Consider the following 23,300-nt stretch of genomic DNA (forward strand, 5'->3'; position numbering starts at 1 on the left):
TCTAGGTTGTTCAAGGGTTAGGATCCAATTGAAGGGCTTATTTTAGTAGTGATTATTAAGGGAAATTTGGATAACAAAGCTTGTTGTTTCCTAGGGTCATTAATTCCATAATAACGAGATAGAATAATGTTACTGTTAGTTCGTGTCCAATGCATGTTTAGGTGGATCTTGAACCGAGATTTGGTTGTTTTTAATTTGATATTTTCTACCATTGGAGATTTATTTGTTTCACTTTAGATTGCATTGATTACAACCCCTTTCATTATTCTACTGTCGTGTTTACTGTTTAGGATTTTATTTTATTTGCCTGTTGTCTTCGTTGTGGTTATTGGCATAGAATATATGATTTAATTGAATCATTCCCTGTAGGATCGACCCTTGCTCACCTTATATACAATTTAGTAGTTAGGTTAGTAAGGTTAATTAATTTGGTGCATTCGGCACGCTACCACCTCTCATTTAAGCTTGAATGTTCCTTGGTCATTTATCCTAGTAAGTAATTTGTATTTTGGTTCCCATTTTCCCATCTCGGTTTGGCTTTTTGTGTGTGTAATCCTTGCTCCAATTTGTGGGTTGTCTTGGTTGGTTAATCTTTGGAGATTGTTAGCATGTTAAGATTGATGATTTAAGGTGTTAAAAGAGATTAAGAGTACTTGTTTTTGTCTTGGCTAAATGTGTGTTGGTTGAAGCTTGTGTGTTTTTTAAGATGCTAGAATGTTGTGTGTATGGATGAGATGAGATGAAAGAGGAATTAGAGACTTGATTTTATATCACCTCTCCTATTCACTACATGTCATTGCAATCATGTTATCTCATAGACATTTGACATAATCTAGGAAACACAAAGATTCCACAAACTAATAAAATTTGCAGGCATACATCTCATATCTTCCCCACCTCCAACAAAAATCCTACACCGCCCCCAATGTGGCAATCAAAACAAAATGAGGAGAAAAGGAAAGAAACAAGTTAACCCCCTAAATTAACGAATTGTAAGGTACCGGAAGTAACTCCATTCAATGCATATCTTGTAATTAACATGAGATCCATCAACACAAAAGAAAGAACACATGGTGTCTTGGAATAGAATCCATGTTGCCGGTTAGTCATTAAAAAGTTTGTGGAAATTAAAACAAACACACAAATAAGCAAAACTGAAATCAACATAAAAGTAAATAAATTTTAAACTTAAAACAAAATAAAAGCAAATAACAAACATAAAAACATAACGATAAACAAAAATAACAAAAGAAAAAGAAAACAGGAAATCCAAAAGTGTGCCACAGCATGAATTTTTGCGCTGTGGCGTTGAACAGTGTTTCTAGGCGAGGACACGAATATTGTCGAAATGCGCTATGGCATGGATCCTTGTGCCATGGCGTAACATGGTTTTCTCATGATCAAAAGCACCAAAATGCGCCATGGCGTGGTGAAATCACACCGCAGCGCCACAGTGACTGTGCTGTGTGTCAATGAAATGTATAATAGCGTAGGGGGCTCGCGTCACGGCATGACAATGAAACTTTTACACAAATAACGTCGAAATGTGTTGCAGCACAAACATCTTGCGCCGCAGCATGAACTTTCTTGGAAAAAAATAAATGTAGAGTTAATACTTGACAAAAATAAAATCAACACACAAAATAAAGTACTAAAAATGAAATAAAACACACTGAAAAGAAGCCAAACATCAACATGCATAAAACAAAAATTAAACAAGCAAAAATAGCAAAAATTAAACACACAAAAGCATCATAAATCAAGGCAAAGTCACTAGAAATCACAGAGCAACTTAACAGTCCTCGAGAATGGCACCAAAAACTTGACAGATACAAAGTTTAATTCTTTCCAAATGCACGAGTCACAATCACAACATAGTGCACGAGTAAGAGTCAATCCCACAGAAACTAGAGATGCTCTTGTGATCCTAGAAACTATGCCTTGATGAAAGTAACAAGAATTGAAATAAAGAAAACATATAAACAACATTAAAGTAAATCTAAATCTAACTATATACGAAGGATCCTAGGGCATCATAATTATCATGCTACATATTCATCATCAAACTATTGTTCTCTCTACTCCATTTTAGGGTTCGTACATCATTGGGCTCAACCTAGTACTTTCATCATTCAAACTAGCTAGTAGCTAATAGCCTAGTATAAACAACGAAGGAACTAATTCACATAGACACAAATCATCCATTCACAGAGCTAATCAAGATAGGCACGATGCCTCCGTTTCTAAGGTATTACTACAACCATTGGGAATAACCTAGTGTTTCCATCAACTAAACTAGCTAGTGGCATGTAGCCTAGTCTAGAACGAAAACCCATTAAGCACAAAACATTCTTAAAAAAAAACAACCAATCTATACGTGGGCAGGGCTACAAATCAATCATTTCACACCCAATCTTGTCTCATACAATCAATTAACTAACATCAAGGTTGATCAAGCCCTGATATCAACTAAAGATTGAATTAAACGCAATGAATAAATCTAGAACATAATTGAATGGATAAAACAAATAGAATAACAATAAAACACATGCCTTTAATTAGATTACATCAAATCCCTTGAAAACAAACTACAACATAAAGGAAAAGAAACAACACCTGGATCCATAATCTGAAGAACAAAGGAGGAGGGGAGCAGGAGAACCCCTTCTCATCTCCTAGCTCCTCCTTTCCAAGAGCCCCAAATGTATTCCAATCCCAAATATGTTTGTAAAACCTAAAACTTGCTAAAAATGGACTAAAGCTACCTTTATATAGTTTTAGACAAAATGGCAAACTTTTAAGTACTGGTCACCGAAATTACGGTTAGAAATGCGACATTTTTACATTCTGTGTGACTTGTGCCATGGCACATTTCCAGGCGATTTCTTCTTTGACAAAAACCATATCACACCATGGCGCAGTTGAATGGCGCTACGGTACCACACAAATTTTGCCGATTTGTGTTGTGGAGTCATAAATCTTCATTACGGCACAAGAAATCGTCTAGCGGCATGATTTGCAATTTACTATTTTCTTTATGCCTTGATTTATCCACACTCGAATGGGTCCAAGATGTCCAAACACTAGCACAAGCACAAATAATCCATTCTTTTGCACTAAATACCTGAAAACACACACAACACCCATGATTCCAAAAGATAATGAAACATGCAAGAAATCTCATCATAAATTGTGCATTAACCCTAAATTCCTTATAGTTTCACCCCCGAATCACTAAATAAATATGCATTGCCAACACTCATCAATCATTCAAAGACATCAGATGATCATTCAACCACTCTCACCCAAATGCTCTTCCGAATCCACTTAATTTTCTAGAAGCATGCATGGCTTCTTGGAATGTTGTCATGCAAAACTCTTTAGACACGAATAGTGGCTCCACCACAAAGAACGGTCGTCCAATTCAGTGTTAGAGTAGATGCCCTAGAGCCAATCAATTATTGTAGAATTGACTCTTTGTAATTGTAATATCCCACTTGAGGTACGTATTTAAGATTTGCTGTATTAGTTAAAAGTTTATTGTTTCAACTTTAATTGAGTTTGTATGTTGAGTTGGTTGAATTGTTGCCTTGAAATTGGTTGAGTTTTGGTGAAGTTGGAAATCCAATCTTCGCCGCGGCGAGGAGGCCCACGGGTAGGTTCTGCCCTGTTTCGCCGAGGCGACGTAAAGTGCTTCGCCGCGGCGACGAGCCTAAGACAAAGTTTCTTGAGTTTTCTAGAGAATTCTTCTTTTGGGGCACAATGACCATTCTACCCCTAATTAGTAGGAAAGTGGGGAGTAAAATGAAAGGAAATTTAGTAGAGATTGTATTTGGATGGGGGTGTATTTGTAAAGAATCAAAGGATATAGATGGAATTTCCAAGGAAGGACAAGGGCAAAATGGGAAATGATGCTTATAATATGAACTAAAAAGGGTTAAGTGTAGAGAAACCCTTTATTTCTTCATTCCACCGCCTCTTCCATTTGCCCACTTTCTCTCAATTTCTCCATCCAATCTTCCAAGATTTCTAAGGGATTTAAGAGGGGTTTTGAGTAGAGATTTCATCTAAAGCATCCTAAGGTAAGAATTCATGCTTTAGATGTGAGTTTTCTTATAATTATAGTGAAGTCTTATTTGGTTGTTGCTGTCCTTGTGGTTGTTTTGAGTTGTAGAGAAGAGACAAGACCACAAAGGGAAGGAAAAGTGCTAAAGAAGTCATCTTTGCACAAGGTAAGTAAATCCAACCAAGTTGAGTTTTGACTAAGCTTTGAGTAGAGACTTATTTTAATTATGTATGAATATGTTATACCTACTGAAATTGAGATGAGATGTGTGCTTAGTCTTAGTAGTTGGGTATGATTAAATTTGAGAAGTATTTTTGATGTGTGATGGGAAATGGAGTTTGAGATGAAGTTTGAGGGATGTTGTGTAAACCTTTTTGGAAGTGCTTTTCTTGACAGGGAACTATGGTTGTGAGAGGGAGTTTTTCACAATTTTGGATGGTTAAAGAGAGAAATAGAGTTGTAGTTAGAGAAGAGTTTTTATGTGCACATGAGTTGTTTGATGAAATGCCTAAGTGGAATCTGCCCTGTCACTGCCGTGACTTGCTAAGTAATGTTTGGGCATCTTACGAACTGAACTGGGCTGAGATCAAAACATAGAAGTTATAGCCCTGTCTTTAAGATTTAAAACGAGACCAGAACTGTAGCAATCCAAGGTGTATAACGCAAGTTATTGTCTTTTTAGTGTGACTGGTGCAGAATGACTATTTTGAGGAAATCTTGTATTTGGCATTTCATTAGTGCATTAGTGAGCATGAGCTAGCTCTACACAATTGTTTATGCACTTAAGTAGTAAGAAGTAGCTCGGGATATAGTATAGAATGTGAGTATAAGTACTTTAAGAGTTAAGAGAAAGAGAATAGAGTAGGTTGTGCGATGGGGAACCCGTGAGTAATGGGTAGAGTATTCTCGCATGTACGCCGCATTGAGAGAGCGGCATGAGTATCAGATAGAGAAGTGGTGTAGCCCGTGAGAGTGCATGCGGATGAGGGCTATACCCGAGTACCCAAGAGAGAGAGAGATTATACACTCACATGGCCAAGGGTTCCGAATCCATGCATAACCAAGTCCGATCTGCTAGAATGAGTAGAGGTCACATAGAGTGGGAGCGAGTCCTGGCCGTGCCCTCGGTAAGATAGGGTCGTGACCTACTAAAGAGAGGTAATAGAAAAGAGTTCTAAGAGAAAGAGAAAGAGAAAGAGAGAGAAGTACCCAAAGAGAAATTGAATGAGGAGTTGTAAGGAAAGAATTAGAGAGAGAGAGTTACGGGGCTAGCTAGCCTGATGGTACTCACCATGCTCCCCAATTGACTATAGCCCCTTGGTCTTGGGTTCGAGTGGTGGGGAAGGCGAAAGAAATCCCTTAAGGGGGGGGAGATAGTCCTAGTGAGTGGGGCCGCTGGGGCAAGATTGGGAAAGCCCATGAGGGAAAGAGCCCAAGATTGGGATAGCCCATGAGCCGAATCCGGGTCCTCACAAGCATGAGTAGAGGATTTACTTACTGAGCATTATTTTAGTGCTCACCCCGTTGTTTTCCTATGTTTTGCAGGACCTAGGTGAGGACACTGTCGGATGGATGTCGGCGTTCGAGAAGAAGCGGTTACACTGTCCCTTATGTTTTTGATGACTTTCGTATATGTTATACATTTTGTGTAAAAATGTATATGTTTGTAAAGAATATGTATATATGTTTAATAAAAGAAAATTTTGGGCCCAATTTCTTTATATTATTTTATATGTATTTTATTATGAGTATTTGAGTAGTAGTGACTATTACAGTAATAATGTCCATTAATCAATAAAAGGCAGTTTATTCTATATCGCGTAAATCATTATTATTGCAATATGTATTAATATATGTCCTTAGAATGGTAGAACCATGACGAGGGTATCACGTGTTTCAAATCTTGATAGTGAGAACCCTATGAGCACATATGGTGGCCATTCTAGACCGTCCATAGCCCCAGGATTATTCTAAAGTAAGGGGCAAACAATACGGTAAGGCTATCATAGTGTTGAAGACCCCGTCGAAAGGCAGAGTAGCTGATCTCACTTGTCAAGGTTGTTTGGTGACAACCTGGTGCAACACATGGGTGTTTCTTGCAGGCGGATATACCGCAACAAGTTCATTGGACTGACCCACTAGAGGATTCCATAGGGTGGTAACCCCAGTGTCTATGGAATAAATCCTCTAACGAATGGTGGTACATGTGATCCTTAGACTGAGATCACGGAGGCCTTGTAACCGATTGGTGTAGTTTGACACTAGCCATGCAGTTCTTTTCAGAGCTGTCAATACGGTGGTGATTGGCTGCATCAAGGAGTGTGTCAAGACTATGGTGGATTGACAGAGGATTATCACTCCCGGGTACAAGAGAAGTTATCTCATGGCGCAATTTAGTTATGGCAATGACACTAAAACTGTGGCACAAGTGGGATTGAGTTGTTGCTCATCCGGATATAATACAGTCATTGGTCTAGAAATTGAATACATAATATCGAGAGTAACTGAAGGCTGACACTATTTCTATGCCTTCGTCTCATCGAGATAACGGATGATGAAAGGATCGAATTGTACGGTAACCATATTGTTAACAAGTAGCTACTTTGCTAAATCCGAATCTATCAGGTAGCCATGATGCCTTGCTAGGGGCCAATCTTGGTCTGTGTATTAGTGAGATGATTATTTGGTGTTAATCGCGATATTATATATTGCTAGTATGATGAGGCGCATATGGGTCACACACATAGAAGATAATTTAAGACTCAGGAAGAAAGAAGGGTGTTTTCGTCTTTTTAGGCGAAAGGGTATTTTGGTAATTTCACAGTGCAATTAAATTTGTTGAGGTCGTAGCCTTTATTTAATTTATTAGAAAAATTAAATAAGTGAAATTACGTTTAAATATGTGTTCGCATATATTAAATTAAATCATCATTATTGTTAAATGTTAATATATATAGATTAAATATATATTAATTGATTTTAATTGAGATAATGATGAAATAAAAATAAATATCTAATTAGGAGTGTTTGGTAACATGGGGTGTTTGGGTTGGAGCCCAAGCCTATTCCATATGGGAATAGGGCAACTAAGTTTTTAATATAAAAGAAAAATAGTTATTTGTAAAATGTGTGTTAATTCATTCACTGTTCATTTTCTTTGTAAAACCAAAAACACAGCAGCCCCAAATTCTCTCCCATGGCAAAATTCATTTTTGCCTAAAATCAATCTATTTGATTTTTCTTCTTTGATCTTAAAGCTAAGGAGGATCTAGCAAATCCCTCCTTAGTTCTTTGTGATTGTCTTCGTGTGGACTACGTCGGTTCGATCCTACACTTGGGTCGGTAGCAAAACGTTCAAAGACAAATTTGGAGGAGCCTCCAAACGTGCGTATGTTTTCTAAACTCATGATTAATTTTTCTGCAGATTTCTAATTTAACATAAACTGTAAAATTATACCTTTGATCTTGGCTCTTTGGGAACGATCCTTGTGTTATGTTTTTGTTTTCCGCTGCGTACATAGACCGTTTCCTAACATTCAGCACGTTCATCTGGGAAATTTTCTTCTATGGAATGGTCGTGCCTTGATTGCGCATGTTCATACCACTGCAAAAATTTGCTTATGCACCATCGTATCACCTGATAAACCTGTTTTGGTTTGGTTATGACTTGTGTCATACCTTAGCATGTTTTGGTTAGTGTTCAATCAACTTTTGGATAGTTTTGGCACATCAAAACACATGAGAGGTCAACAATCTCCCCTTTTTTTATTGATGACAAAACTAAACAAAAATTGAGTTTTATTTAAGCACAATATCATTATTCAACATGCATTTTTTATAAACCAAAAGTTGGGAAGAGCTCCCCTTTAAACTGTGAATTCTTCTTCCAAATATTTATTTTCCAAAACAGGGCTTTTGAGCACAAATGCTCCCCCTTTCACCAAGCATATTCTCAAACACAACATATTAACATTTCAACAAACATAAAACGCTTCAACTAAAAATCAACACAACATCAACTTAACTTCAATATCAACAAAACACTTCAACTAATTATTCACAAAACAAGAACTTCAATATCAACAGTACCACACATACAACAAGCTCAATTTCCATCTTTTCTCTCCTCCTTTTTGTCATCCATCAAAAAAGGACATTATAGCATTGATGAAAAGAAATGAAACCAAAAACAACTCATTTGCATTGAGATGTATAAATTGACACAAATGTTTCCCATGTGTAATAAAGTAAAAGAAAAAAAAAAACTTAAAGACACAAAATGAAATCACAAAAAATAAATAAATAAAAAAATAAAAAAAACTTCTAAAATTTGATTGCTTAGAAGAAGAAATTAATCTGAAACTGTGTTGCTCAGCTTGTCGATTTTTTCATCAAAATATAATGAAACTCTTTCAAAAACTTCATTAGCTAAGCTAGGAGGCATTGAACTTGATCCAATTTCAATTCTTGCTCTCTTTTGAGTGGTTGCTTCCTCTTCACTAGATGGGTCAGTGACCTTTTCATATCTATCCACTCCTTCAGGGGATTAATGCCTACGATCCATCTAATCTTGCTCTAATCATCCCCATTCTTTGAAATGCATTTTCAATGAATAAATTGGACTCATTAAAGGTTATCTTTTGTTCAGCATCCAATTTCGTGATTAGAAGATTTGGACGGTTATAAAAGAAAGTGATGATCATTCCTAAGGGAATTTCACCAAACTCTTTTTGAATCTCTTCAAGTTTTCTTATCAACAAAATTGCAAATTTCACTTTTGTTCCATTCATTGTTGCTTCCATTAGTTGCACATCTCTGGTTGTAACTTGACCATTCGACCTCTTCTAGCATTGAAAGAATAAGTGATAAACTGGTGAATCCTCATCTCTGAAGCAGTCAGCTTTGTCAATTTTGATGTATGAGGATCATAAGTTCTTAATCTTCCTATGGTCTGCCAAGCAATTGAGGAGGACCAACCTTTACGTGGATCCACTAATCTATCACTGCCAGATTCAAGCCACTAAGCTAACGTTCCAACAAGAACAACATGTTCTATGTTCTTCAGCCTAAACATCATTATATATGCATTATCAACTTCAAGACTACTATAGAACTCGCTGATGAGATGTTTATAACATGACAACCTTCTCCATTTTAAGCTATCAATCCATTCTATCAACTTACTTTCTATTCCTAAAGAACAAATAATGAACTAATCAAAAGTTTGGCCAAGTTGCATACCCCTTTTTTAATACGCACGAACTCCATTTTTTGAATGGGATTTCTAAAATCTATTCCATATGGCCCTCGAAGGTCTCTTGATCTTGATCCTCGACTTCCTCTTGCCATGTTCTTCATTCTAGGCATGGTGTTTGGGTGATTGGGAGTATTTGGGATGAGTTTAGAGTGATTTGGAAAGAAAAAAATTTTGAGTGCAAAGAGTTTTTGAAATGAGTTTTTGCGAAAACATAAAAGTGAACTGACCTTTATATAGAAAACACGAGGCACAATCGTGCGGCCTTCGAGCACGATCCTTCCACTAATGTTTCATATTAGGGTTGTGGCAACTTAACTCGATGCACAGTCATCACAAACAACATGGGCGTGCACTGGTTTTTGAAGACTGAGTTAAAGCATTCAACATGCACGATCATTCCAATTCAGACAGTTTTGAAAATTTTGGCTTTAATGCACACTGATCAAAACATCATTAGCAACCAATGTTTTTGATATTCTAGTCACTTGGGGAGTTTCCATATTTGAGAAAAAGTGTCACGCTTGATCTCAACCACAAGATTGTATCATTTTGACTTTTCTTCATTCAAAACAGTCATTCAAACATACATGCATGTACTTATCAACAATATGTCTCTCATATGTTAAAATTTTCAAAGCTGATCTTACATATGAACTGAATATGTTCTCCATCTTCCTGAGAAGACTTGCCAATTATCTAATGTACCTTATCAGTCCCCTTTGGAGACGTATGTATAGATTTCTCTACATGGGTTGTTGCAAAAGTAGATTTTGAGTACCCAACTCATAATCCCAACACTTTTATCTTTGCAATCCGATGGATCAAATCACTAATGGGGTAATGTAAGAGTAGTTGTATTTTGACTTATGTGAAGACGATCATGCAATCAATGTATAAAGCATGTTATCACAATCAACTCAAACATATTCCCAATATGCAAATAAAACATATCATCTCAATCAATATCTCATTTAAAATAATCACATAAGATGATGAATCATACTTGGTTCACTTCTATCATTCCAAACTTTCTTCAAATAGTGTAGAATCTTTCTTTATTGAGAGGCTTAGTGAAAATATCAGCTAATTGGTGATTAGTACCAACAAATTAAAGTACAATATCACCCTTGCTAACATGATCACGTAGGAAATGATGTCTAATGTCTATATGCTTTGTTCTAGAATGATGCACAAGATTTTTAGACAAATTAATAGCACTTGTATTATTACAATGAATATGAATGTTATGCATTTTGCAACCAAAATCTTCAAGTTGTTGTTTCATCCAAAGAAGTTGTGCACAACAATTAGCCATTGACACATACTCAGCTTCCGTGGTTGAAGTAGCAGCTGAATTTTATTTCTTTGAAAACCATGAAACTAGCATGCTTCCTAAGAATTGACATGTTCCAATATTGCTCTTCCTGTCTATCTAACATCCTCCAAAATCAGCATCCGAATATCCTATAAAACTAAAAGATGATCCTTTAGGATGGCATATACCAATATTTGGAGTTCTTTTCAAGTACCTAAGAATTCTTTTGACAGCATTCAAATAAGATTCCTTAGGACATGATTGGAAACATGCAGACATGCATACACTAAATAATATGTCTAGCCTAGATGTAGTTAAAGACAAAAGTGCACCTATCATGACTCTATAAAGCTCAGTATCAACACTTTTACCTCTCTTATCGGCTTCTAATTTGAATGATGTGCTTATGGGAGTAGGTTGATCTTTTGCCTCGTTCATTTTGCATAGCTTGAGGAGATCCTAAATGTACTAGGATTGATTCAACAAGATCCCTTCCTTTTGTTGCTTGATTTGTAATTCAAGAAAGTAATTAAGTTCTCTCATCATGCTCATCTCGAATTCAGCTTGCTTCATCTTAGAAAATTCCTTACAAAGGATTTCATTAGTAGCACCAAAGATGATATCATCAACATATATTTGAGCTACCAAAATGTCATGCTTATGCCTTTTAGTAAACAAGGTAGTGTCCACCTTTCCTTCTGAAAAACCATTTTGAACAAGGAAACTACTCAATGTACCATATCAATCTTTAGAAGCTTGATTAAACCATAAAGTGCTTTTGAGAGTTTAAAAACATGTTTAGGAAAATCGGGGTTTTCAAACCCAGGTTGTTGTTTAACATAAACCTCTTCTCGTATGAAACCATTTAGAAATGCACCTTTAACATCCATTTGAAAAATCTTGAAATTTAAATGGCAAGCATACACATGTAACATTCTAATAGCTTCCAATCTAGCAATGGAGGCATAGGTTTCATCGAAATCAATACCTTCCTCTTGAGAGTAGCCTTAGGAAACTAACCTTGCTTTGTTTCTTGTCACAATACCTTGCTCATCCATCTTGTTCCAAAATACCCATTTGGTGCCAGTGATTAGATGATCTTCAGGTCTTGGTACTATTGGAGTAGGTGCCCTAGAGCCAATCAATTATTGTGGAATTGACTCTTTGTAATAATGTTTATTAATCAATAAAAGGCATTATCTACTATATCATGTAAACCATAGTTGTATGTATTGATATATGTCCTTAGAATGGTAGAACCGCGACGAGGGTATCAAATGTTTCAAATCTTGATAGTGAGAACCCTATGAGCACATATGGTAGCCATTCTAGAAACGTCTGTAACTTATGAGAATGCAAAATGACATATTTACCCCCTTAATGTCTAGTATTTTATACTTATTTATGGCCTAAATGTACCCATTATTATTCTCTTTTGATTTAGGATGCAAATGGAGGCGTTAAATGCAAAACGAAACTAATTAGGTGAATTTAGACAATTTTGACATCGCTTCATAATCTGGGAATAACTCTCTCATCCGAGCTCCGATTGAGATGATTCAAAATGATGTGGAACCCTACGAAAGAGATCTACAATTTTCATGTTTTGAGTTTGGAGAGATACTCACTGAATCAAGGTTGTAATCGAGCTTGAAATTGACGCATCTGCACTGCTGATGTTCTGGAACATTCCGCCTTGTCATGCAATTCAAATAGGCAGTTTATTATTGGAAGATTTGAAGACCTGTTGCATACAAGTTACAGCTGGACACAGCACTTTCCTATTTTATTTTAGGACTTTATTTTATTTTCAATTAATTAGAATCAGATTAGGATATTTTGAGGAGATTTAGTAGAATTCAAATACTTCAATTTGAATGGGATATCTTTAAGAGGAGAGAGAGATCAGATTGGGAGATAAGACACATGCCTCTCTTTCTCTCTGGTTGAATTCGTTTTTCTTAAGTTTTTCATAGCCATGAGCGTCTAAACTTTCATAACTTGGTCAAAGGAAATGGAGACCTCGGAATCAATAAAACTGTGAGATCTATCTGTTTTTAGTGTTCAATTTATATTTTGAGTATTGGATGTTCTTCTATGCATATTGTCATGATTGTTGCCTTTAATTACTAGGAGGCCTACTAGTTTATTATTTGTTGCAATCTACTGCTAAGTTAGATATCAAATCCATAATTGTTTGATCCCTTTAACTTGTGAAGCAATTAGGGTTTAAGAATTTGCTGCGTCAGGAATTACTAAGTCTTAAGAAAAACATTCAACTAAATTAAATACAACCGCTTGAGTTTGTGTTGTTTAGCTTCATCGATCTCTCTAGTTCTTAAGGCTGCCACTAGATTAAATCTTTACCGCTTGTCTAGGGTTGTTTAGTAGTAAGATTAATTAGATCGCTTGTTTCCTAATTAACTACAACTAAGGAGAGATAGGAAAATAGTTCCAACGGTGAATACTCAGAGTAAGAATTGATTTATTTTTGCATCAATGATCAGTTGTAAGATTTCGATGGTGGATGTTGACTTAGACCAAGTTTCATTATTTTGATTGATTTCGGTAATTTAGGTTGAATTTCTTTTCCTAAAATTGTTTCTGTTTTTACTCAAATCTCTCCCATACTGGTTCACATAACATAAAACTCAACTAGACACTCTCCGTGGGAACGATCCCTACTCACACTACTACGTGTATTTTTGGGGTTTTAATTCTGGGTGCCTAAGACAGCACACCAGATTTTGGTGCCGTTGCCGGGGAGTGATTCTAGTTGATTTTTTTTTTTTTTTTTTGTGATTCTTATTTCGTTTTTGTTTTTTTTTTTTTTTAATTTATTTTGTAGAAAAAAAAATTGTGAACAGTTGTACTATCTGGATGAACAGTAGTACTATTCATAAGAAAAAATTTTGGTTGTATTAGGAGTGCTGTGAGTACCTGTTTCAAAGAAAACGAAATTCTGAGCAAGACTAGAAGGTTTTCTAGCCTCACCCTCTTGAGGTCAGAAAACAACGTTTTGATAGGGATTTGGCATTTCTGCGTTCTATCATTAAAAAGAAGAAAAAAATTAATTAATTTTTTTTATTTTCTAGTTGGTTTTTCATTATTGTCATTTATTTCTTGTATGAAATTTTTTTGTGTTTTATGACCAGATCCTCTCATCTTGGTGATTTAACATTCGACCCAGAATTAGAGAACACTTACGCAGGTTAAGGAAGGAAGCTCGGAGAAATATGAGGAAAGCAATTTGGTTTTTGATTCAATTTGCGCAACTCTGATTTAGAAGAGGAGGACGTCATGGCTGGAAATCGAACTTTGAAAGAGCTTGCTGCCCCTGATTTGAATCAAGCACTTTATGCATAACGTTTCCTATTTTAGATGCTACTACTACTTTTGAATTAAATCTGGACTAATAAATCTCTTGCCCACTTTTCATGGCCTTGCAGGTGGAAGATCCTCACAAGCATTTAAAAAAGCTTCATTGGTTTGCACCAGTATGAAACCTATAGGGGTGACTAAACAACAAATTAAATTAAGAGCCTTTCCGTTTTCTTTGAAGGATTCGGCTAAGGATTGGCTCTATTATTACCCTCTGGGACTATAACCACATGGAACGAGATGAAGAGGTTGTTTTGGAGAAATATTTCCCAGCTTCGAGGGTGGCCAACATTCAAAAAGAAATTGTGTGTATAAGGCAGCACACAACGAGAGTCTCTACATGAATACTGGGAACGTTTTAAGAAATTATGTGCAAGCTGCCCCCATCATCAGATTAGTGAGTAGCTACTTATCCAGTACTTCTATGAGGGCCTTCTACATACTGATAGGAGTATGATTGATGCTGCTGGTGGAGGAGCTTTGGTGGATAAAACTCTCGAGGCTGCGAGAAACTTGATTGCAAATTGGCGGCCAATTCTTAACAATTTGGCACTAGGCTTGACCTTCCATCTAAGCATGATAATGAGGTAAATATTTCCTCCTTGAACAACAAATCTCGAGTCTAACTTCTCTTGTTCGTCAAATGGCTGTAGGTAATATGCAAACTGTGAAGGCTTGTGGGATTTGTTCGATAGTAGGGCATCTAACTGATATGTGCCTAACTCTTCAGAGGAGCCCATTGAGCAAGTGAATGGAGCAGGTGGCTTTCCTGGACAATCGCAAATGAAGTATGATCCCTATTCGAGCACATATAACTCGGGGTGAAGGGATCACCCCAATCTTAGCTACGAGAATCCACAAGTGAATCAGCCCGTGACTTAAAACTGCCCAAGTTACCAGCAATATAAGCAGCCATGTCCCCCTAGACAACAACCGGGCCAAACTTCTAATTCTGGTATGTCTTTAGAAGTATTGTTAAGTCTCTTGCCACTAATACTTTGCAATTTCAACAGAAGACGAGGGCCAGTGTTTAAAGTTTGGAGAATTAGATGGGCCGATGGCAACCGCAATAAGTAAGCTGGAGGTGCAAAGTTTGGGGAAATTACCCTCTCAAACGGTGGTAAATCCAGAGAAAAGTAAGTGCGATCGTCTTGAGAAGTGGTAAAGAGGTTGAGATTTCAGTAAAGGTAGCCCCTGCATCATCGAGGAAGAAAGGAGAGAAACATCATTGTAGACAAGAATGTTCCCAAGACAATGGTGTTCCTAAGAGTAAGTTTTGCCTCTTCTGATTATAAACCAGTACCTCCGTTTCCTCAAGCTTTGCGGAGAACCTAGAAAAGATGAGCAATACAGAGATTTTATGAGACTTTTCATAGATGCGAGGTAATATTCCATTTTTAGATGCTATTAAACAAGTCCCTGTTATGCTAAATTCTTGAAAGAATTGTGCACAATTAAGAGGAAACAGAAACTTAAGGGGTGTGAAAAGGTCAGAGTAGGAGAGAATGTTTTTGCAGTGATTCAGAGAAAACTTCTAGCGAAGTGCAAAGATCCAGGTTGTTTACTATCCCTTGTACGATAGGTAACACTATGTTTGAGAAGGCCATGATAGATTTAGGGCTCTTATTATGTCATGCCATATTCTATATAGCTCTCTTGAAACTTGGACTTTGATAAAACTGGTGTTGTGATTCAATTAGCTGATAAATCTAATGCCTATCCTAAGGGTGTAGTTGAGGATATTCTAGTACAAGTTAATGACTTAGTTTTCCCTACTGATTTCTAGTGCTTGATATGGAAAATGGTGATCAATCTTCATTTTGTTAGGAAGACCTTCCTAAAAACATCCAAGACTAAGATAGATGTTCATAGTGGCATACTTACCATGGAATTTGATGGTCAAATCGTTAAGTTTAATATTTATGATGCCATGAAATACCTGATGATGATGATGACAATCCTGTTTATTCTATGATGTGATTGATTCTTTAACACGGGGTTTTTGAACTTGATGGAAAAAATGGATTGGAAGTTGCCATTAGTAAGCATCTGAGAAAGAGAATGAGGAGTTAGCCTTGAGTACTAATTTGTAGGAAACTGTTGCAGCGTTGAATGATTCTCCAAAGTTACAGCAGCAGTCAGGTAAGTTCCTTATATTGCATCATCAATTTTTAGAGAGGCCTTTACCCCCGTTTTACAGGCTCTCATTCCAGATTTGAAGCCTTTCCTTAGTTACCTGAAGTACGTGTTCCTTGGAGATGGAGGAACGTTACCGGTGATCATCTCAAGCAAACTCAGTGCATCGCAAGAAGAAAAGCCTTGAGTCGAGCCAACGACAATAACAAAGGCGTTGTTTGGCAGGCAACCCAAGGGGAGTTTGTTTCTTATTCTTGCATTTTAAATTTTGGTTATTTTTACCTTTTCTTTGCATTTCATCTTACATTGGGGAAAATGTCAGTTTTAAGTGTGAGGGAGGGGATTAGGTTATATTTTAAAATAAAATAAATAATAAAACAATAATTTTTGTTTTTAGGAAGGTTTATGCTTTAAGTCATGTCTTTGAACGTCTAGTGATGCATGAAATAGTAACTTGACTTTGTTATTGAGCTATTCCTTGACTTAGGATGTTAGCAATATTTCATAAAATAGAGTTACTCAGATTTGAATCTTTGTAGTTTGAAACAATATGTCTTGATAAGTTGTGTGAACTTGGTGACGAAGCATGATCAAGGAGTGTATAACAACCCTTAAAAGAGAAAAAAAATTGTTTCTCTTAAGCTAGTCCTAAATTTGGGTTAAGCAATAGGAAAAGAAAGAAAGGTATGTGGTGAGTCGAAATGGAGCGTAAAACGCACTCACTTATACACAACCATGAAATGAGATGGAGCATAAAATGCACTCATTCTTTTTCAAAACAGAAAAAAAAAAGAAAAACAAAAATATATTCCCTAGTTTGCTACCCAGTTGTAGTAGTAAAGAGAAACAGTTGAAGAAAAAGTTGAGAGGTGAGTTGTACATGATTGTTGTGATTAGTTTCCTTGTTTGCATTGACTGATTGAGAGTAATGTGGAAAATGATGAAGAGAGATGAATGTATTAACCCTATTATTTTATTTTGTTGCTGCATAAGTTAGGTATGAATATGCATGGATTAAATTTGTTGCTTATGCATCATGATGGTTTCTTGCAATGACTTGAGATGATGGTGTTCTGGTATGACTTGAGTGTAGTGTTTGTTTGAATTAGTTTGCCGAGGACGTGCAAAAACTGTGGGGAATTTAATGAGAATGCAAATGACATATTACCCCCCTCAATGTCTAGTATTTTATACTTATTTGTGGCCTAATGTACTCATTATTATTCTATTTTGATTTAGGATGCAAATGGAGGCGTTAAATGCAAAACGGAACTAATTAGGTGAATTCGGACAGTTTGACATGGCTTTGTAATTGGGCATAACTCTCTCATCCGAGCTCCAATTAAGATGATTCAAAATGTTGTGGAACCCCAAGAAGATATCTACAACTTTAATGTTTTTTTTTTTTTTTTTTTTTTTTGAGAGATACCGATATGCTGTCGTAGGCAACCAAGATTAAAAACCTTCCTAACCTAACTACTGAACTGTAAATAGGGTAAGCAAGGGTCGATCCCACGAAGAGTGTCTAGCCGAATTTTCGAGATGTGAACAAGGCCGGGGCGTTTTGAGTAAAACAGAAAAAAAATTAGTAAAAATAAAACAACAAAACAATTCAAATCGAAATCAATTAATCTAACGAAACTTGGTCTCAGTCAACACACCATCGAAATCCTACAACTGAATATTGATGCAAAATAAATCAATTATACCTGAATATTCACCGTTGGAACTATTTTCCTCTCTCCTTAATTGAATTAATAAGAAACAAGCGATCTTAATAATCTCACCATAAACAACCCTAGACAAGCGCTCAAGATTTAATTTAGTGGAGCCTTAAGAATTAGAGAAATCGATGAAGCTAAACAACACAAACTCAAGCGGTTGTATTTATTTAGTTTGAGTTGTCTTCTTAAGATTACTAATTCCTGACGCTGCAATTATTAACCCTAATGCTTCACAGTTAGAGGATCAAACAATTACGGATTTGATATCTAACTTAGTGGTAGATTGCAACAATTAAAACGGTAGGTCCCCTAGTAATTAAACAAAACAATCATAATTAGGCACAGAAAAACATCCAATCTCAAACACGAAAATTGAACACTAAGAAAAATAGATTAGATCTCACATTTATTGATTCCAAGGCCTCCGTTTCCTTCGACCAAGTTATAAAAGTTTTAGCCTCTCATGGCCATCCAGAATATTCCAAAGGAAAAGTTACAGAGCAAAACCAAAGAGAGGAGTGTGTCCCTTTTTCAAAACCTAATCTGATCTACTTAACCAAAAATCCAGTTCAAGTATTTGAATCCCACTAAATCTCCTAAAAGAAATTCCAATATCCTAAATAAACATTAATCCTAGTATGATTCTAATTAATTGATATAAGATAAAGTCCTAAAATAGAATAGGAAAGTGGTGATTCTGAGCTGTAACTTGCGTGCCACATGTCTTCAAATCTTCCAATAATAAACTGCCCAATTGATTTGCATGACAAGGCAGAATGCTCAGGACGTCGATAGTGCAGGTGCGTCAAATTCAAGCCCGATTACAACCTTGATGCAGCGAGTATCTCTCCAAACTAAAACATGAATTTTTAGATTATTCTTATGGTTCCACAGAATTTTTAATCACCTCAATCGGAGCTCAGATGAGAGGTTATGCCAGATTACGAAACAATGTCGAAACTGTCCGAATTCACTTAATTAGTTCCGTTTTGCAATTAACGCCTCCATTTGCATCCTAAATCAAAATAGAATAAGAATGAGTACATTAGGCAACAAATATGTATAAAATAATAAACATTAGGGGGGTAAATATGACATTTTGCATTCTCATCATAGACTCACTGAATCAAGGTTGTAATCGAGCTCAAAGTTGACGCATCTGCACTACTGACGTTCTGCAACATTCCGCCTTGTCATGCAATTCAAATAGGAGTTATATTGGAAGATTTGAAGACTGTTGCACGCAAGTTATAGTTGGACACATCACTTTCCTATTTTATTTTAGGACTTTATTTATTTTCAATTAATTAGAATCAGATTAGGATAAATGTTATTTGGATATTAGAATATTTTGAGGAGATTAGTAGAATTCAAATACTTCAATTTGAATGGGTATCTTAAGAGGAAAGAGAGATCAGATTGGGAGATAAGACACACGCCTCCTTTCTCTCTGGTGGAATTCGTTTTTCTTGAGTTTTTATAGCATGAGCGGCTAAACTTCATAACTTGGTCGAAGGAAACGGAGACCTCAGAATCAATAAAACTGTGAGATCTATCTGTTTTTAGTGTTCATTTATGTTTGAGTATTGGATGTTCTTCTATGCATATTGTCATGATTGTTGCGTTTAATTACTAGGAGGCCTACTAGTTTATTATTTGTTGCAATCTACTGCTAAGTAGATATCAAATCCGTAATTGTTTGATCCCTTAACTTGTGAAGCAATTAGGGTTTAAGAATTTGCTGCGTCAGTAATTACTAAATCTTAAGAAAAACATTCAACTAAATTAAATACAACCGCTTGAGTTTGTGTTGTTAGTTCATCGATCTCTCTAGTTCTTAAGGTTGCCACTAGATAAACTTTAACACTTGGTAGGGTTGTTTAGTAGTAAGATTAATTAGATCGCTTGTTTCCTAATTAACTACAACTAAGGAGAGATAGGAAAATAGTTCCAACGGTGAATACTCAGAGTAAGAATTGATTTATTTTTGCATCAATGATCAGTTGTAAGATTTCGATGGTAGATGTTGACTTAGACCAAGTTTCGTTATTTTGATTGATTTCGGTAATTTAGGTTGAATTTCTTTTCCTGAAATTGTTTCTGTTTTTAGTCAAATCTCCCCCATACTAGTTCACGTAACATGAAACTCGACTAGATACTTTCCGTGGAACGATCCCTACTCACACTACTACGTGTATTTTTAGGGTTTTAATTCTGGGTGCCTATGACAGCACACCAATAACCCCAGTATTATTCTGACCTAGGGCATAGATAATATGGTAAGACTATCATAGTGTTGAATGACCCTGTCGAAAGGTAGTGACACATCTCACTTGTCAAGGTTGTTGGGTGACAACCTGGTGAATGACATGGTGCTTGTTGTAAGCAAGTTCACTAGACTGACCCACCAGAGGATTCCATATAGATGGTAACCCTAGTGTCTATGAAAAAAATCCTCTAAAGAATGGTGGTGCATGTGATCCTTAGACTTGAGATCATCGGAGCGCCTTGTGCACCTATTGGTGTAGTTTGACACTAGCCCAACGTAATTCTATTTAGAGTTGTCAATACGGTAGTGATTGGCTGCATCGAGGAGTGTATCAAGACTATGGTGGATCGACAAAGGATTCATCACTCCCGGGCACAAGAGAAGTTATCTCACAGCGTAATTCAATTAATGACAATGACAGTAAATCTGTGATCACAGTGGGATTGAGTTGTTGCTCAATCCTATTCATTATTCCAGTCATTAGTCCAATAACTGAATACAAATAGATCGAGAGTAAACTGAGGTTGACACTATTTCTATGCCCTAGTCTTGTTGAGATAATAGATGATGAAAAGATTTGATTATACAGTAACCATATCGTTGACAGGTAGCTACTTCGTTGAATCCAAATCTATCGGGTGGCCATGATGCCTTGCTAAGGGCCAATCTTGGTCTGTGTGTAGTGAAACAATTAATTCGTGTTAATCGCGATACTGCACATTGTTAGGAAACGATCCATTGAGGCAACGAAAAACAAAAATTAATAACAACATGGATCGTTCCATAGAACCAAGATCAGGGCACAAATTTACAGTTTATATCAAAATAAGAATCTGCAGAAAATCAATTTGGAGTTTAAGAAATCATACGCACGTTTAGAGGCTCCTCCAACTTGTCTCTGAATGTATTTCGCTACCGACCAAAGTATAGGATCGAACCGTAGTAGTCCACACGAAGATAACCTCAAGGAACCAAAGAGAGATTTGCTAGATCCTCTTTAGCCTTTAAGATCCAAGAAGAAAATCAAAAGAATTTGATTTCAAAAGGAAATAAGCAATCTGGTGTGGGAGTGTTTTGGGGCTGTTGTTTTTCTCTTTTCAATGAAAAGAATGAAATGAAAAACTTCTTTCTATCTCTCAATTAAACTTTTACTTATATAGTATGAGTTTAATCGCCTTATTCCCTTATGGAATAGGCTTGGGCTCCAACCCAAACACCCCTTGTTTCTAAACACTCCCAATTAGATATTTTAATTTTAGTTTATCATTATCTCAATTAAAATCAATTAATATATATATTTAATATATTAACATTTAACAATAATGATAACTTATTTAAATATATGCGAACACATATTTAAATGCAATCTCACTTATTTAATTTTTTCTAACAAATTAAATACAAGCAACAACCTCAGCAAATTTAATTGCACTGTAAAATTACGAAAATACCCTTTCACCTAAAGAGACGAAAACGCACTTCTTTCTTTCTAGCTCTTAAATTATCTTCTATGTGTGTGACCTATAGGCTCCTCATCTTACCGGCAGTGTGTAGTATCGCAATTAACACCAATTAATCATCTCACTAAACACAGACCAAGATTGGCCCCTAGCAAGGCATCATGGCCACCCGATAGATTCGGATTCAGCAAAGTAGCTACCTGTCAACTATATAGTTCCGTACAATTCGATCCTTTCATCATCCGTTATCTCGACGAGACCGAGGCATAGAAATAGTGTCAACCTTCGGTTACTCTCGATATTGTGTATTTAGTTACTAGACCAATGACCTGTATTATAAACTGGATAAAGCAACAACTCAATCCCACTATGGCCACAGTTTTAGTGTCATTGCCATTTATTAAATTGCGCTGTGAGATAACTTCTCTCATACCCGGGAGTGATGAATCCTCTGTCTATCCACCAGAGTCCTGATACACTCCTTGATGCAGCCAATCACCACCATATTGACAGCTCTAAATAGAACTGCGTTATGCTAGTGTCAAACTACACCAATCGATGCACAAGGTGCTTCGGTTATCTCAATTCTAAGGCTCACATGCACCACCATTCATTAGAGGATTTATTCCATAGACACTAGGGTTACCATCTATATGGAATCCTCTGGTGGGTCAATCCAGTGAACTTGCCTACAGCAAGCACCCATGTGTTGCACCAGGTTGTCACCAAACAACCTTGACAAGTGAGATCAATCACTATCTTTCGACAGGGTTGTTCAACACTATGATAGTCTTACCGTATTATTTGTGCCCTTACTTCAGAATAATATTGGGGCTACAAACATTTCTAGAATGGCCACCATATGTGCTCATAGGGTTCTCACTAGCAAGACTTGAAACACTTGATACCCTCGTCACAGTTCTACCATTCTAAGGACATATATCAATACATAAAATGATGATTTACGTGATATAGTATAAAATGCCTTTTATTGATCAATGAACATTATTACAAAGAGTCAATTCTATAATAATTGATTGGCTCTAGGGCACCTGCTTTAACACACACTGCCGGTATGATGAGGAGCCTACAGGTCATACACATAAAAGATAATTTAAGAATCAGTTTGTGCAAGGCGCATTTTCATCTTTTAGGACAAAAGAGTATTTTGGTTATCTCACGGTGCAATTAAATATGCTGAGGTTGTTGCCTGTATTTAATTTAATATTAAAATTAAATAACTGAGATTATATTTAAATATATGTACACATATATTTAAATGGATTATTATTATTATTAATTAAATGTTAATGTACTTCTATAAATACATTAATTGAGTTTAATTGAAGATAATAATAATTATAATTAAAATATCATGATTGGGAGTGTTTGGACATAGGGGTTGTTTGGGTTGAAGCCCAAGCCTATTCCTTACTGGAATAGGGTTTTATATGCACTATATAAGTGCAATGTTTTGTGAATTAAATGAGAGATTCATTCATTCAATCTTATTCATTGAAAGAAAAGAAAACACACAACCTTCTCCCTATCTCATGCCACCTTGGTTCATTGAATCAAAGTTCGTTTGATTCTTGAATTTGGTTCTTGAAGCTAAAGAAGATCTAGCAGATCCCTCTTTAGCTCTTCGGGTTATCTTTACGTGGATTATCGCTGGTACTATCCTGTTTTTGG

The sequence above is a fragment of the Pistacia vera genome, unplaced genomic scaffold, assembly GCF_008641045.1.
Source record: "Pistacia vera cultivar Batoury unplaced genomic scaffold, PisVer_v2 Contig355, whole genome shotgun sequence".
Lineage (NCBI taxonomy): Eukaryota > Viridiplantae > Streptophyta > Magnoliopsida > Sapindales > Anacardiaceae > Pistacia > Pistacia vera.